This window comes from Crinia signifera, chromosome 6 (assembly GCF_055691185.1).
Source record: "Crinia signifera chromosome 6, ASM5569118v1, whole genome shotgun sequence".
Lineage (NCBI taxonomy): Eukaryota > Metazoa > Chordata > Amphibia > Anura > Myobatrachidae > Crinia > Crinia signifera.
In genome coordinates, this window is record NC_139222.1 from 231,717,114 (window position 1) to 231,733,268 (window position 16,155).

At 40.7% G+C, this 16,155-nt stretch overlaps 1 protein-coding gene across 5 annotated transcripts in view; it reads right to left on the reverse strand.

Moving 5' to 3' along the window:
• Positions 1-16,155, reverse strand: part of PCDH15 (protocadherin related 15) — a 1,154,330-nt gene that overhangs the window by 347,172 nt on the left and 791,003 nt on the right. The window lies entirely within an intron of this gene.

Genomic DNA, 16,155 nt, shown 5'->3' on the forward strand with positions numbered 1-16,155 from the left:
TGTACTTCATTGCCTTAATAACAATATTTTGCCGGTATAACAGCATAATAGACCCGTAACTTATTATGACATGGATTCAGGAACACATTCATGCTGTTCAGATATTCATGCTGGTACAATGTCACAATGGACTTCATAGAGTATTGCCAATAAATGGCAATAGATATTAATCAGAATTAGGATCACCTGCCCACCCCGTCAACCCACCATCAAAAAAAGACACGTACAGCTCTATCAAATCTATAATTGACACATTTTCATATCCTGAACAAATTAAATTCCTTTAAATGTCATGCATAACTCAATATATTACTTATTTCTCTGTCATAGCCCGGATTTACTGGTAACTAACATGACTCATATTACTAATAAATATTGTAATCTACACACTAACATTTTCAACACTTCTCACTACTGGCCTGATACCAAATTACAATATTGGAATGTCCTTGTCACAGTGTGAAGGTACAGTCATTATTTTTCACTGCTCTATAGCTGTATATTGTTGACGAGTTGTAATTTGTTACCAATCCTTTCATCTATTCTCAGGGCTGTTAACAAATTTGCAGATTGTATGAGCGTGACAAAATAACTGAAAAACAATGCCAATAGTTTAATTGCCTATCTCATAGTAATTGGAAAAAACATAGTGGTACAGTAAAACGAAAAATTGTATTATTCCATGTTATTTTCTTTTCCCAGTTTGTTACTTTTTACAGGGTGTTGTGTTTAAAAAGAATATAAGTTCTGCAGTATAATGTGTTGCAATAAATGTGCCAATATGCTAATTGAAACACAATACACGTACAGTATTATATTTTATATTTTAGTTTGTTGTATCTTAATTTTAGTTTATAATGCTGATGTATTTACAGTATATTAATGTGTAAAATACATCATAGACATTCATAGAATCAATGGGGGGATAAAATTCGCAACATCAAAGTGAGGTTCTCTTCCAGAACATCACCTGAAGTCAGTTGCCCGCCCTGTTCTCGGACCAGGTAGCCACTTATTTAAGTCATCAGCGAGAGCTGCAGAAATCATTTGATGGTCAGCAACCATCGTGACCATCAAATGATTTCTATTAGCAGTGCTGCGGGGATATTCGCCATGTAGAGAGTGTGGGCGGCACTACATGGCTCACAAAGCAGCAAACTACCGCTGCTTTGTGAGCCAACCAGGATCAGGGCCCAAACACAGACTTTCCAGAACCTCAGGTGATAGGGTGGAGGTGCAAATTCAGCACCATATGCATTAAGTTCAACAAAGATGCTTCTCTCAGAGTCATCATTCATTTTGTGACTCAGACCCAAGGGTCCGCCCCCATGATTCTGGAGACTCAAGTATAGCTGCCTAATGGTAGAGCCAGCCACAAATTCATCCACCCCAAAGGGTTATATAATGAAGAACATAGTGAGCGGGCACTCGGAGGTTTACATAAATTCAATTATATATGAGAGTGTATATGCGGTAGGCTACATGTATGTGTGTGTGCTATATTAAGAACTGGTAATAAATATGTAACTATCTTTCAAAGAGAAGGAATTTGCTGTATCATACTTCTGCCCCATCTCACTGGGATGACATGGTCGTGTTACTACTGGTTGCCATGGAAACCAGCATGTTGTCCCACTGTCATATATACACCCTGGTTTTTGCTCTCTTTTTCTGTTTCTTTGCCCGGGTGTACACGTGACGGCAGGACAGAGCCCCTAAAAACCTGACTCTGTATTTTGGGGGTTTTGTGCGGAATAAAAACGAGATCTAACCCTATAAATTAAAGGTAGTACCCTTGACCACGTCAATACAACTACAAAACACTAGGTGATAAGTTTACTAAAGCTTTTAAAAATGGAAAGAGGTGATGTTACCCATAGCAACCAAACATATATAGGACCAGATTCTCTAAGCTTCGAAAGTGATAAAATGGAGAGTGATAAACAGCCAGCCAATCAGCTCCTGCCTGACATTTTTCAAGCAAAGTCTGTGACATGGCAGGTAGGATCTGATTGGCTGGCTGTTTACCACTCTCCATTTTATCACTTTTGGAGCTTAGAGAATATGGCCCCCTGTCGGCTGCATTAGAGAAATGACAGAATCTGATTGGTTGCTATTAACATAACCTCCTTTCATTTTTAGAAGCTTTAGTAAATGTACCCCTAAATGTGTTTGCTTTGTTAAAACAACAATGTACAACCAAGCTATTTTGCTAAACCTTCTTACTACAGTTTCCAAATCTGTATTGCGGGATTATACCTGAACCATTGAATGAATTTACTCACTCTACAAATGAGTGTCAAACTGTCTCTGCTTATTCTAGCCTTACAGTGTTTTCCTAGAAGTGTTTTATCCCTGCACACACTTTCTAAGCACTGGGAAAATGATAATGCACACATCAGTCTGACAATTTGTTTAAATAAGCTTTTTTATGTGTGTGATGGTAGGAATCAAGTCAAGAGCTGTGCGAGCGAGCGAGCCTGTCTCACTTGTTTACACTGATAAATAAAACGGCAAATATTCAGCAGGAAAACAAAATATAAATCTGGGATTATCAGTGAACTGTCAGGAAGTTCCCACTGATGTTTAATTCCCAGCCAAGGTGCTCTACGCGAGAGGCAATAATAGAACCATTTATCTTCTTAGAAATCAATTGAAAGTTAATTAAAATTGTTATAAGTAAATTCACACAGTTCTATCCTCTTGTAGTACATCACGGCAATAAACAGTAACATCTACATCTGTGTAATGATCTTCTTACAGTTCACATAGCCATGTAATCAATGCCTTTCTATGTTATTAGGATTTGTACTCATTTAATTTACCATAACTTAACTTTGTGATTTTTCAAAATACAATCATCAAAGGGGAACAAATATACATGATATGATACAAGAATGTGTTCTAAGCAGATACTAATATTGGAACATAATGTATTCACGACTGCAAAGCATTAATGACAGTACCTATTATTTGGATGCTATTCCTGTCTTGTGTCTTCCCAGCATGTGTGTCTTGCTTAATAGTAGACACATAATACACTGACATGTATCATCAAGTACAAGTCATTGAGCTTGGAACCATGTATACAGTAATTGTTAAGCTACCATTAAAGAGGACAAAATCAGAAGACTAGTAATAGTCTAATTTTAGTTTGTCTCTCATACTGGTTTCACATTGCAAACCTGATTTCATCCCGTTTTTGTAAACGTGTCTTAAAACGGGTCAAAAGCCAGTTAAACCCCTTTCATGTTGCATGTTGTAAACAGTATATTGCCATTTTAATACCGTTTTTGTACCTTTCAGATTCAACCCGTTTCACCCATAGAAAGCCATACAATGTCCTTTTAAATGGCCTTTTCCTGCTTGTGGGCGGGGATCATGCAGGGAGATAACCTATCACCCTCGTGTGTTTATCATTTGTAGCAAATACCGTTTCTGAGCTGTTCAGACTGCAGGGAAAATGGCTCATAAATGTGTAGGATCCTGCTTTTAACACGTTTCAAAATACCGGTATTCTGTAACCGGTAAATTGACAATGGAGTTTCACACTGCAGCTGTACCCATATTAAAACGGTAAAAAAATGGCAGTATACCGTGTTAAAGCTGCAATGTGAAAGGGGTATTACTTTGCTGATCTATAAGGTCATTAATATTATGCTCTAAACAGGTGTTCTTAAAGCTTAGTAAATGTGCTTTAAAACTTAAGCAGGGTACATACCTAAAGATTTATCTGTCTAATCTACCTGGTGGAAACAAAAATCTAGTAATGTATAGGAGCATATGAGAATCAAACACAGTAATGTCACTTACACATAATGTCCACCGTAGTGACATTTACAAGTGATATAATTAGCTCCACCTGTGGATCTTTCAAAATGTATCAATGAGTAATGAGTGCACCTGTGCACCGGCTGGGTGACCTGAAAACGTGAACTGTGTGGGGTCCTGAGGACCGTATGCACCGGCTGGGTGACCTGGAAAAAGTGAACTGTGTGGGGTCCTGAGGACCATATGCATCGGCTGGGTGACCTGGAAAAAGTGAACTGTGTGGGGTCCTGAGGACCGTATGCACCGGCTGGGTGACCTGGAAAAAGTGAACTGTGTGGGGTCCTGAAGACCGGGTTTGAGAACCCCTGCAATAGAACAATCTAGCAATCTATTTCTGCCACTTAAATGTGCATCAAAAATGTATTTTATATGACAATATCAGTTACAGTATGGAGTTTAAAATATATGCATTTGATTAGTATGGTTTGTATTCTATGGTTTTGGTCCTTTACAAAGTATTACAAAGAGTTGTGCTTTCTTGCTGTACCATTTACGACCTTTTTTAATGATTCATTTTTAGTGTTGATCAGTTATTTCACTTATGCGTTATAAATAGCATCTCATTATCATTTTGTAAACTTCAAAAATGATTATAATTTGCATAAAGAATATCTCCTTACATAGCGTTCATACTGTATGTAAGCTGGTTGGAAATAGTTTGTAAAAATACAAATATGAAAATGTGAACCAAGTACAAGGAATGATCACTGTATATTAATGAACAATTACATGTGGTTTATCTTGGCTCTGAGAATTGATCCTTTCACCTCCTCTCCCGCTTGTAACCCATAAGGGCTCATCCTTAATACTAGGTTGAAACATGATTTGTTCAATGGCATATTCCTTTGAAAGGGTTTCCTAGCTATGTAATCTTCTAAATGGCTGCAACTATTAAAACATTCTGTAGCTCTGCTGAAAAGTGTTAAAAAGGTTGAGATAGCTGTAGGTTTAATGAAATGGGAATAATAATGGTATTTCAACAATGGTTCATTTAAGAGCTGTTAATCTCTCCCAGGACAATGTTACTTGACATAGTGTTAAATTCCAATAGGTATTATTGGAATTATATTATTACATCACTCTCCATAACAATAGACCACCAATGCCATGTTGGTTAGGGGATTAGTACTAATATTCATGAGAAAATTAACCACCATACACAATTTATTACACATTGCAATTTGTGTATCGGCATATAGCGGTTTTCCCTTGCAGGATTTAAGCTGTAAGGCAGGGTCTTGCATTGAGGTGCAAGAGAAGACTAAGGCCCTTATTCACATTGACACGTTCGCATGCGAATTCGCATGTATCACCCAACTGCTCCTATTGCGCATGTGCAATGTACACAATGCGCATGTGCAAACTGCGAAATTCCTATTCGCAAGCAATCTTCCAAGCGGTTTCTGTCGTCCGAGCGAAGGTTTAGCCAGTAGGCGTGATGTGGGCGTTTGTATGGGCGCGTCCAGTATAATGAGCAAAACTGGGAGTACACATGGGCGTACACGTGGGCGTTCACTTCGAGTGGTGGGTTTGCTTTCGCATGACTGCAACAGGGATTGTTCCCACACAAACTCCAAAACTTTCGCAAGCTCAAAGCAGGTTTTCATTTTCGCACACCATACTTCTTGTGAACTGCTCATTCGCACGCTTAAAACACAGTAGCGAAATGGGGAAATTAATAGCACCTGAACACCATTGTGACAAATTATTGGTTGATTGTGACAATCATTTAACTCTGCTCCACTTCAGTTTGCATCACAAAGCCAAACAAGTGTTAGCAGACACATTTAAATTATTATGGTAAGGTGAATTGTAGGCCACAAATGCAAATGCACTTAACACATTTATTAATTGCCCTTATATAACAGACCTTTATCTACATTTTCACTCTGCCATGTGAAGCATGTTTGCACTGTCAACATTAGTCGACATGTGTCAACTCACATATGCAACATATATATTAGGGACAAGAGCATGTTCGCACGCACACTGTGGTGCGTGTGCATGTGAAAATGTGTTGGCGCGTGCGAGCAGTTTTAATTGCACGCAAAGAAAGGCCACACCCTTTTTAGTATGGGTGCGAACGCATGAGTTCGCAAGCCCTATAGGCGTGACTCTGCAAGATGCGTACGTGCTGTTATCAAGTGTAACACTGCGTGCGTGTGTGCATGCGAACGAATGAACCTGAATAAGGGCCTAAATGTGTATTTTCTTGGGCACGCTTTTTTAGTGTGTTTGTATAATTAAAATGTAACTTTTAATTGATTAAACTTTTAAAAGGAAGGGTGACGTCGGTTTGTCCTTATTACAATCATGACGTAATTATGTGCAGACTCATAAAAACCTTATAGGATTTAAGATGTGTATACACGGTGCAATATCGCTGGCAATATGGTCGCTGAGCAACCATACTGCCAGTGATTTGATTGTGCTGCGGTGATAAATCGCAGCCCCCTAATGGTCGCTGGTCGCAGGAGCATGCTGAATCAGAACAGAAGTTGGTGGGTGGGACAGAGCATGAGGAGTGATGGGTGGGAAGCAGTGGCCAAACTGAAGTAACCTGCCTGGTTCTCCAATTAACAACAGAACTACAGTAAAACAAAATAGAGGGTGAGCGCTTGGTAACAACTATATATTTTACCTGACCTGGAGTTTGGACAACTCGGCTCAACAGCCCCTTCACGCAGACAGGTACTTTAGTGCAGATACTCATTCTTTCTACTATCTACTATTTAAATCTCTGCCCCATTAACCCCTTCAATTGTGGGTTTTGCTGGGGCAGGACAAACCTACCATGGCAGATTTGTCCTGCCCCAGCAAAACCCACCTCAGAACGTAGGGGCCTTAGCCTCCACTGCCCCAGGCGCCAGTCACTGCAGTGACCACAGGATGCAGGCTTGGGAATGTTTGCGGCAACTTGCTAGGACTCAGGCACCTGAACTCCTGAGCACTCCCAAGTCCCCCCGAACCGCCCTGAGTTTGACGCCTTCGTCACTGCTGTGAATGGCAGATGGGGAATCTGGGGAGCTCCGGCGTACAATCGCTGGAGCAAAGGTGATGGTACTGGTGGAGGCACCACTGGCGCGCACCTACTGTATAGTGGTATTCCAGGGAATTTTCCAGGACTACCACCCAAAAGGTTAATGTTCACTGGAGATTTTGACACTTTTTGCTTTTTTTATCTACTATTTTAAAGAATGCGCTTGATAAATGCTAGCTGCAGTAAAACCTAATTTGGTGTGATGGGTAATTTCTCCACTTTTGCACACTGTAGAAGCTTTCAAACATTACACCCTTAGTCACAATATATAATTTCAGTCATTATATTGTATGAAATGTATATAATTTAGCCTAATTATACAGTATGTTGACTTGACCATAAAATATAGAGAAAACAACTATAAACAAAAATGTTTTATTGATCCCACTAAGTTCATCTGCGAAAAATGATTAGGTTTAGATGATGGATAGACTCACACATGCACATTGCTGGGAATGAAACAGATTTATAATTGTAATTGTTCAACATTAAACAGTCAGAAACAAAGAGATATCTTGCTATTTCCAGCGTACCTGCTTGTTATGAGCCTTTTCCATGCTAACTGGGCTTAGCCCTTATGATGTGCATTATCACAGATCTATCTGGCTTACAATAAACACTCATTCGATCTTACACTGCTCCCAAATAAGTTATTCCATTATGTAGTAGCATATTAACAGTAGAAAGACCCTTGTTGTGTTCAGTCCTCCTTTACCATGACCCTTACTGTCCTAATCAATGTCTTTAATGTCCACTACCTTGCAAATGCTAACTATTTAAATCATATTCACAGCACTTAAAACCTTTAATGTTTGTCGCAAACAGCACTTTCATTACTACTGGTGTAACTGGATTTAAATGGAAGCTTATTTATTCTTAGGAAAAATCTACAGATGATGGGGAAAACATCTGAACTGATTACTGGATATACACAGTATAACAAGCACGGGTGGACCTGCTGGTAGCTGCTACATTCTGTGACTGTTACACCAAAGAAGTCGTGCATCAGGAGTGGAATATATATAAAAGGCACCTTGTGAGGAGTATTGTTGTCATTCATATTGGAAAAGATACCTTTTGAGGAGTGTCAACATCATTCACATCTTGAGTACGGGTATGCACCAACTTCCTTTTTAAAGATACCTTTATACGTGTCAAGCATTCTAATTATTTATTTATTAACAGTTTCTTATATAGCGCACACATATTACGCAGCGCTTTACAGAAAATATTTGAACATTCAAATCAGTCCCTGGCCCCAGTGGAGCTTACATTCTATATTCCCTACCACATGTATATGCACGTACAGACATTCTAGGGTTAATTTCTTGGGAGCCAATAAGCCTATCAGTATAGTTTTGGATTGTGGGAGGAAACCGAAGTACCCAGAGGAAACTCACGAAAGCATGGGGAGAATAAACAAACTCCACACAGTTAGGGCCATGGTGGGAATCAAACCCATGACCTCAATGCTGTGAGGCAGTAAAGCTAACCATTACACCATCCGTGCTGCCCCTAATTATGTGTAAGTATGGTATGCACCGTTGCTTGTACACTGTGAATGACACTGAATATAGAAATTATATTACCCATATGTTCTATATTTAATTTCATGTTCCCCCTTAATGACCGTGACATAAACAAACACATTAGGTGGCGGAGAACCCATAACCTTCAAAATCTGTATCAATGCTGAATACAGAAATACTGAACTGGTTTTGCTTTTAGATTGTTTTGAATTGTTAAATAAATAAAGTATTAGCTGATCCAATGGAAGATGTTTTTTTTTGGTGGCTTAGGGGCTTGCAATTTAAAAAAACCCTTGAGTGGTGGGTTTTGCTGGGGCAGGACAAACCTACAAGGGCAGGTTTGTCCTGCCCCAGCAAAACCCACCACAGGAAGTTGGAAGCCCCCCCTCCCTCACCTCTGCTTTCCTGCCGCCGCTGTCCCCGCTGCCTTAGCCACCTGTCACATTCAGCAGTGAGGTTGGCGGCAGGCTGGTGGATGGTCGAGGCGGCTTGGGAGGACTCGGGTGCCTGAGCACTCCTGAGTCCCCCCGATCCGCGCTAACCATACCCGAGCCTGCCGCCGACGTCACTGTAAAATGAGTAACGGCTGGCAGGCGGGTCAGGGGAGCTCCGGTGTACCAATCACTGAAGCAAAGGTGATGGGGGGGACTGGAGGGACTGCAAGGTTGTGATGGGGGGGGTGGGCTATTGAGGTGCTGCGCCAGTGGTGCACACCTGGACACCACTGGCGCACACCTATTGTATATTAGTGGTATGCCCGGAAATTTTTCGGGACAGCTCGCTGCGGCAGCGAAGCAGAGCCCGGAAAAATTCTGGGCATACCACTCCAGGGGTTAATGTGCCCAGAGACACTGCATTGTGGCCAGATTGAGGGACTTTGAGACCCTGTAGGGTAGCATGGAGAGTTTTTACAACATTCTTTAAGAACCTATCCATCGGGGATCTACAATGCGGCTGGAGATTAAAGGTAGAAGAGCTTTCAAAGCTTTTACTGTGCCCACTTCAAATCACCATTAATGTCAACTTATTTGACTATGGTTCAACTTGACATCTTTCTTTACAAGTGTCTTTTATTTTTGAATAAAAATGCAATTTTGAATAAAATAGCTCAAATCTGTGCAACTATAAAAAAAAAAACTATATAATGAAACGTTTCCTGTCTCTCCCCCCCCCAAAAAAAAAAGTGTACAATAATATGCCTAAAAACTCAGAGTTGTGATCTGACTGTGATGAAAAGTACTTTTAACAGCATGGTGTATGTACTTTGTTATTAATATGCAAATTAAACACACCAAGATTGACAACATAAGTGATTACTCCATTCTATTCACATGTGTATACTGTAAACCTCTCTTGTGGATTTGAAGTCACATAAATCAGAGCAGCTGTGGCTATTGTAAGGAAAAGCATATATTTATTGAAAAGGAGACACTGAGTGGATCAGACATGCTTTTACTGCAAGTACGGTGCTAGTCAGTCACAAAAACACTAAAAAAAAAGGTGAAAGTTAAAAGTTTACACTTTGTGAAGTGTCAGTACACAGGCATCCTACTGTACTTTACAGACAATGCAGTGCAATGTTCTCAATGACCCGGATCATTATAATCAGTGTTTAATTGGGGCATGCAGGAACCGCTGGCAAGATGCAGTGGTAAGGGCGCATGCTTAGAAGCTTGAATAACCATTACGACATCATACCTCCAAACATTCTGTCTATGGGAGGAGGGAAGCTGTGTGTGTGGCCTCACGACAAGGGGGCATGGCCTATTGCTCTGAGGTCACACCCTATTTTTGGCACTGTGGGGGCATGGCTAGTGGCTCTCTGAGCTGCTGGCTATGTCTCCAGCCCATCAGGCTGCAGGAATAGATGTTGAGCGTATGCACACATCGTCTATTCACAGGGGACAGGGAGGACTCCCAACACCCTCCCACAGAGGGACACTGTCCCAAAAAATGGGACGTTCCCGTGAAAAATGGGACAGTTGAAAGGTATGCAACATGGTCTGGGCCCCTTGATAAATAAATATATATAGTAAGTACTGCTACTACATGCTCAATAATGTGCCTGATTATGAACAGCAATGCACTGTAGAAAATACACCATAGTCAAGTGCATTATAATGTAATTTATACATAATGTATAAGCGCACAGCCTGGAACATGATAACTAGAAAACGTTGTGCAGGCCCCCTCCCGCATGCAATAGGGCCCATCAGGAGTTTTCCCTGTACCCATGTGGGCCAGTCTGAACCTGACTGTAACCATAACCAATGGACATTTATAATTGATGTTACCAGGTACACACTAGCGACACTAATAACATCATTGTAGAATGATGCAATCTGAAACTGAGACACAAAATGGAAACTGCTCTGCATCATTATGTATTAGTGGTATTGTGGTGGACTATGCAACTGATGCACCAATTGATCACACCATTGCCAGTATGGTGGTGTTGTAGCCACACAAAAGAATAAGTTGCTACAAATATTTTTCAATGACAATTGACTTATTAAATATGATTCAAGATAATGTGTTTGAGACGTGTCTTGGGCCTTAGTGGAGAATAGCTTAAAACTGCAAATGTCGATGTGACATGATTTTCCATCCCACCAGACTGCAAAGCTACTGCTAACAATTGACTGCTTGTACAACTCTACTGACTACTGACCTGATTAAACTTTTATACATACAGTAGGGTGAGATCTGTAAGCTGTGAATAGAGCACTTCTACAATAGCACTCAAGAAATAATAAATACAGTAATTTCATCTGTCACATTGTTGAAATTCTGGGAAAGGAAAAGACACTGCTTATAGCTGTTTTAAAATTCAACTACTCCAGCAGTTGCGGATTATTACATAGACAGTGTGGAGATAGTCAGTAGGTCTACCCCAAAAGGTAGACATGCGATAGGCCGACATGGTCAAAAGATCGACATGCAATAGATTGTAACGGGCAAAATGTCGGCAGGGGCAAAATAACGACATGAAAAATGGTAGACATATAAAAGATAGACCAAAAACTAAAAAAAAAAAAATCATGTCTACCTCTTTACGTATCTAACTTTTTCATGTCGACTGTTTGACCCTGTCGACCTATTGCATTTCGACATTTTGACCTTGTTGAGCTTTTGACCCTGTCGGCCATTAGGAGTAGACCTACTGACTGTCTATCTAGACACTGTAGATCTATCAACCGGAACCAACTGCTAGCACTGGCATGATCTCAGCTACAGTAGGTATATCATTAGACTTTGATCTCCCTTCCCCCTACATGGCACTGCCCAGTAAGATCAAACAGGAAGTGGCAAACAGAGTTCTGTACTACAATAACTAGAGTCTTATTTCCCTTTCCTGTAATTGAATGATCTGGCCAATTAAACTATTGTAAAATGGAGTACGCTCTAGACCAGGTCTGGCCAACATGTGGCCTGTTACTGTTGTTAAACTACAAGTCCCAGCATGCCTTGTAACAGTTTTGCCATTAGTGAATGCTAAACCTGTGACAAGGCATGCTGGGATGTGAAGTTTCACAACACAGCGAGAGACACAGTTTGGCCAGGCCTGCTCTAGACTATTCGTGTAACCCAGTGGTGGTAATCACAATTACCCTTCATCCCCAGAATAAACAATATAGTGATACACAATGTGCAATCCTTCACTAAAACCACTGAACGATATATCTTTCATCATTTGGTCATTAATGATATATCAGGTATATATATATATAGGTAGGGCGTACATACAGTAGTAGATGATTTGCTTAATATCGGTAATGATATCATATCTCAATATCAGATGGTACTACATAGACCAATATGAAGATGCAGGGGTGCGCTGTTTGTACACACTGGATGATAAATAGGCCATTATATGGACTAGTGTGTACCCAGTTCAAGTTCTAAAGTTCTGGTTTATTTGAATTAACTATTTATTGCTAAAGTTGAGAACTCAAGTTGGAAACAATGTTATACACAGGTAACTACATGTACTTTCAGAACAAATTACTTAATTAACCATTTTTTTATTACTTTTTAAAAATAAAATGTTTTTTTTTTTCTTACTATATATTTAAATTTTAGACATAATGCGCCAAACACAATAATAGCTACTTATAAAGAAGCCCCAAACAATATCTTACTGTATGTTCATTATATATATGATGCATTTTGTGTTCTATAGGAAAACATCCAAACTTTTCTATAAAATGACATAAAGCACATTACATTCATTAACATTAATAGGGATATCTAATGTGTGTATGGTGCTACAGTATTTCATAAACCTGTTCTCTGCCAGTTCCCACACTTATCAGGTTTGCCAGATCACTTTGGGGTCTATTTATTAGTCCCCCAAAGAGGCCTAATTCCAGCTGTATCTGCAGTAATTAGGGCTTTCTGACATTTATCGGTACTTGTGTATTTATCACGGCGCCCCCGATTTCCATCACAGGGCATTGTACGATGAAAAATCGTGTTGCATCGCATGCAACACGATTTTACCCGATTTCTAATTGTACAGGCACCCAGATGCCTTATTACCATGTTAAATGCCCCCCCCCCTGACCCAATTTTTAATTGTATACCCACCCTCATGGGACATGAGTATGTGAAATGCCCCCCCATTGTTAACGCCACCCCACTATGAACGCCAACCCGAAGAGTGGCGAGCGCAGCGAGCCCGCGAGGGGTGGCGCTACGCGTCCTCCGACTTTTTCATACTTCGGCGTGGAGTTGATCTTACAAAGTGTGGCGAGCGTAGCGAGCCTCCGAGCCCGAAGCGTGGCGAGCGGAGCATATACCTGTGAAGTAATGCGCGTCCCCTTGCGGGGCTCGCTGCGCTCGCCACGCTTCGGGCTCGGTGGCTCGCTGCGCTCACCACACTTTATAAAATCAACTCCACGCCGACGTGGATAGTGGGGGTATGAAAAGGTCGGAGGAGGCGTACCACCGCCCATCGCTGTCTCGCTGTGCTCGCCACGCTTCGGGTTGGCATTGATAGTGGGGGCCGTTAAAAATGTGGGGGCATTTTACATATTTATTACCCATTATTACCCATTTATTACCATCCTAAGGACCTCCCTATTGCCTAACCTGAACCTTAACACTAAGCAGGATCTAACATGATTTTGAATATCGAAATTCTGCTGCTGGGATTCTGGATATTGGCATGCTGGGCTTCTGGATATTGACTACATACCATATAGGTGAAGTTTCCTTTATGTTCCTTACTTGACTTGGAATGGTCCAATTTAGCTTGGAATGATGTCTATGTATCTCAGTGCCAGTCTGCATCTGTTTGTAATTAGGTAAACATGCATCCACTGTTCTTGCCTCAAGTTACTTTGCCCCTTCCCTTCAAATCAGTGTAGGCACATACAGTATCTGTATGGTCTCTTTCTGGGCATGCAAAGATATATCAATGCCTTGCAAACTGGTGTTATTTGTAACTAACTACATATTAGTTGTAACTAACTACAATTATCTCCAAGGGCTGCCTTGACAAACTATAAGTGCCAACATTGCTGTAAGAGATCCTCAAAATATCCGCTAAAAATGCCAGGCGCCGCTCACAGCGACTGTTCTCTTTTTGGGTGCACTATTTAATTAAACTTCAATTAATTGACTTGGCTGTATTTGTATTTATTTATACTAAAAGAACAGCCGCTGTGAGCTACTCTGGCATTTTTAGGGAATATTTTGAGGATCGCTCACAGTAATGTTGGCACTCAAAGGGTTAAAAATGTATTTTCTCACATGTCAGTAAATGTAAGGATGCTGCTATATACATTATATCAACTTATTAGCTTAGCATGCCTTCATTTAGTATGCAGGCTGGACAAATCATCCATTAGGATAATTGCATCTCAGTAATATAACAAGCATACAACCTCGGGCCATTTATGTAATCCGTAGACTTTCCTCTAACTTGTTGAGCTCAGTAATGTCAGAAAATGCCAAGTCAAATTCTGTTTAGCCCGGTCATAGAAGACATGTCTTTGGTTCACCGAAACATTCAGAGTTAATTTATCTAATCACGTATTCAGGCACAACAACAAAAATAATCCTATAAAATAAAATTTGATGGTCATAATACCATATTATTCTCATTTTCCCAAACGAAAACATTATTTGCACAAATTAAAGAAAAAATAATGATCTAATTGTGCTGCCATCCAATAAAACACATTCATAACCAGACTTGATGTGACTTATTCAAGCATATGTTCCTGACAAGACACTATAACTTTCTAGTCCTTGTGGATTCCATTGTACTTATTCTACCGTTCTACTGCCTATCACAGTTTCTTAATTTAAAAGTAATTTTCCATCTTCTCTGAATAGAGATAGTCAGATTATGCAAGACACTGAAAAGTAAACAGATATGCCTAAATGACTACATAAAACAGATTACAATTTCAGTAATAGCATGAATGCACAAATGTTTTATCTTTTCTTACGGAATGTTTTCAAATAAGTGCTGTGTTAAACAAATGATGTTACACTGTATCGTTGAATTACTGTATGGGCAGGGGTCTAAGGGATGAATATCTATTAACTGGGACTAGGGATGCCAATCCCGGGGCATTTTTTCAATCCCGGGATATGGGACTGAAAAATGCTCAATCCTGGGGCGGCCAGGAGTAGGGCAAACAGCAATGGATGCGGGGGTGATTGGTGCCTCTGGGCACATGGCACTGGCAGCATCTGGAGCAGGGGAAGGCCGCCTGATGACAGCAGCGGTGTGGGCGGACACAGGGTTGCAGCAGCAGAGTGGGTGGTGTGGCCTGACGAGGCCTGAGCAGTGTGACAGTAAGAGGTATCGCTGCACTGGCCTCAAGCCTGGAACTGCTGAGCAGCATCTGAGCGAGTGCTCAGATGTTGCCTGGCATTAGACTGCGCATGTGCATTCTAATTCTGAAATCCCGGGATTGGATACTCAAATCCCAGGATTGAAATCCCAGATATTTTGGGTCCAAATTCTGGGATCCCACCGATCCCGCGATTGGCCACCCTACCTTAAACTATTGGGATGAACTGTCATTATGGGCCTGATTCAGGATGGTTCACTGGGCTGCGTATACTCTCAGCCTAGCGAACAGGTCAGCACCACCCCACAGACGCCTGCCCCATGTGATGTCAGCCGCCCACCTTGAGAAGCCATTGGACCGTCTGCATCCCCATAAAATGCTGGGCGTTCCACCGATTAGCCACGTATCTGCCCATCCCCCCGCCCTTCGCTCCTGAGGTCTGCATATGCACATAAATGTGCATGCGCAAACCCCAAACATCGGGGAAGGGCCAAATTCGGCATGATATGAGCGGGTCTGAATCAGCCCCTATATTGTCTATTTTGCTCCATCTGTTCTTCAATTACGAAACTTTTGAAAAATTATTCAAGCAAAAATCGAGTAGTAACCATTCAACTGGAGACAAAACATCTTCGATAATCATCAAAGAAACAAGGTACAGGGATCAAAAGATATATTACAGCCTCTACAATTAAACTCAAAAGGAAAGCCAAACTGACTCAACAATTTTGATTAATTAAAGCGTGCATTATCTAAATTCAGAGTAGAAGGAACAGCCAAACACTTTGTATTTCTGGAAGTGACTGATAATTACCTCCACTCAATTCACAGATGCTGATTCATTACTGTGTAGTTAAGCATATAAATCTAGTTATTTTATTTATAAGGTGTCCTACACATGCTTGCTTGGCTCATTGTGGGAGGTTCTGCAGCGCTAGAAACA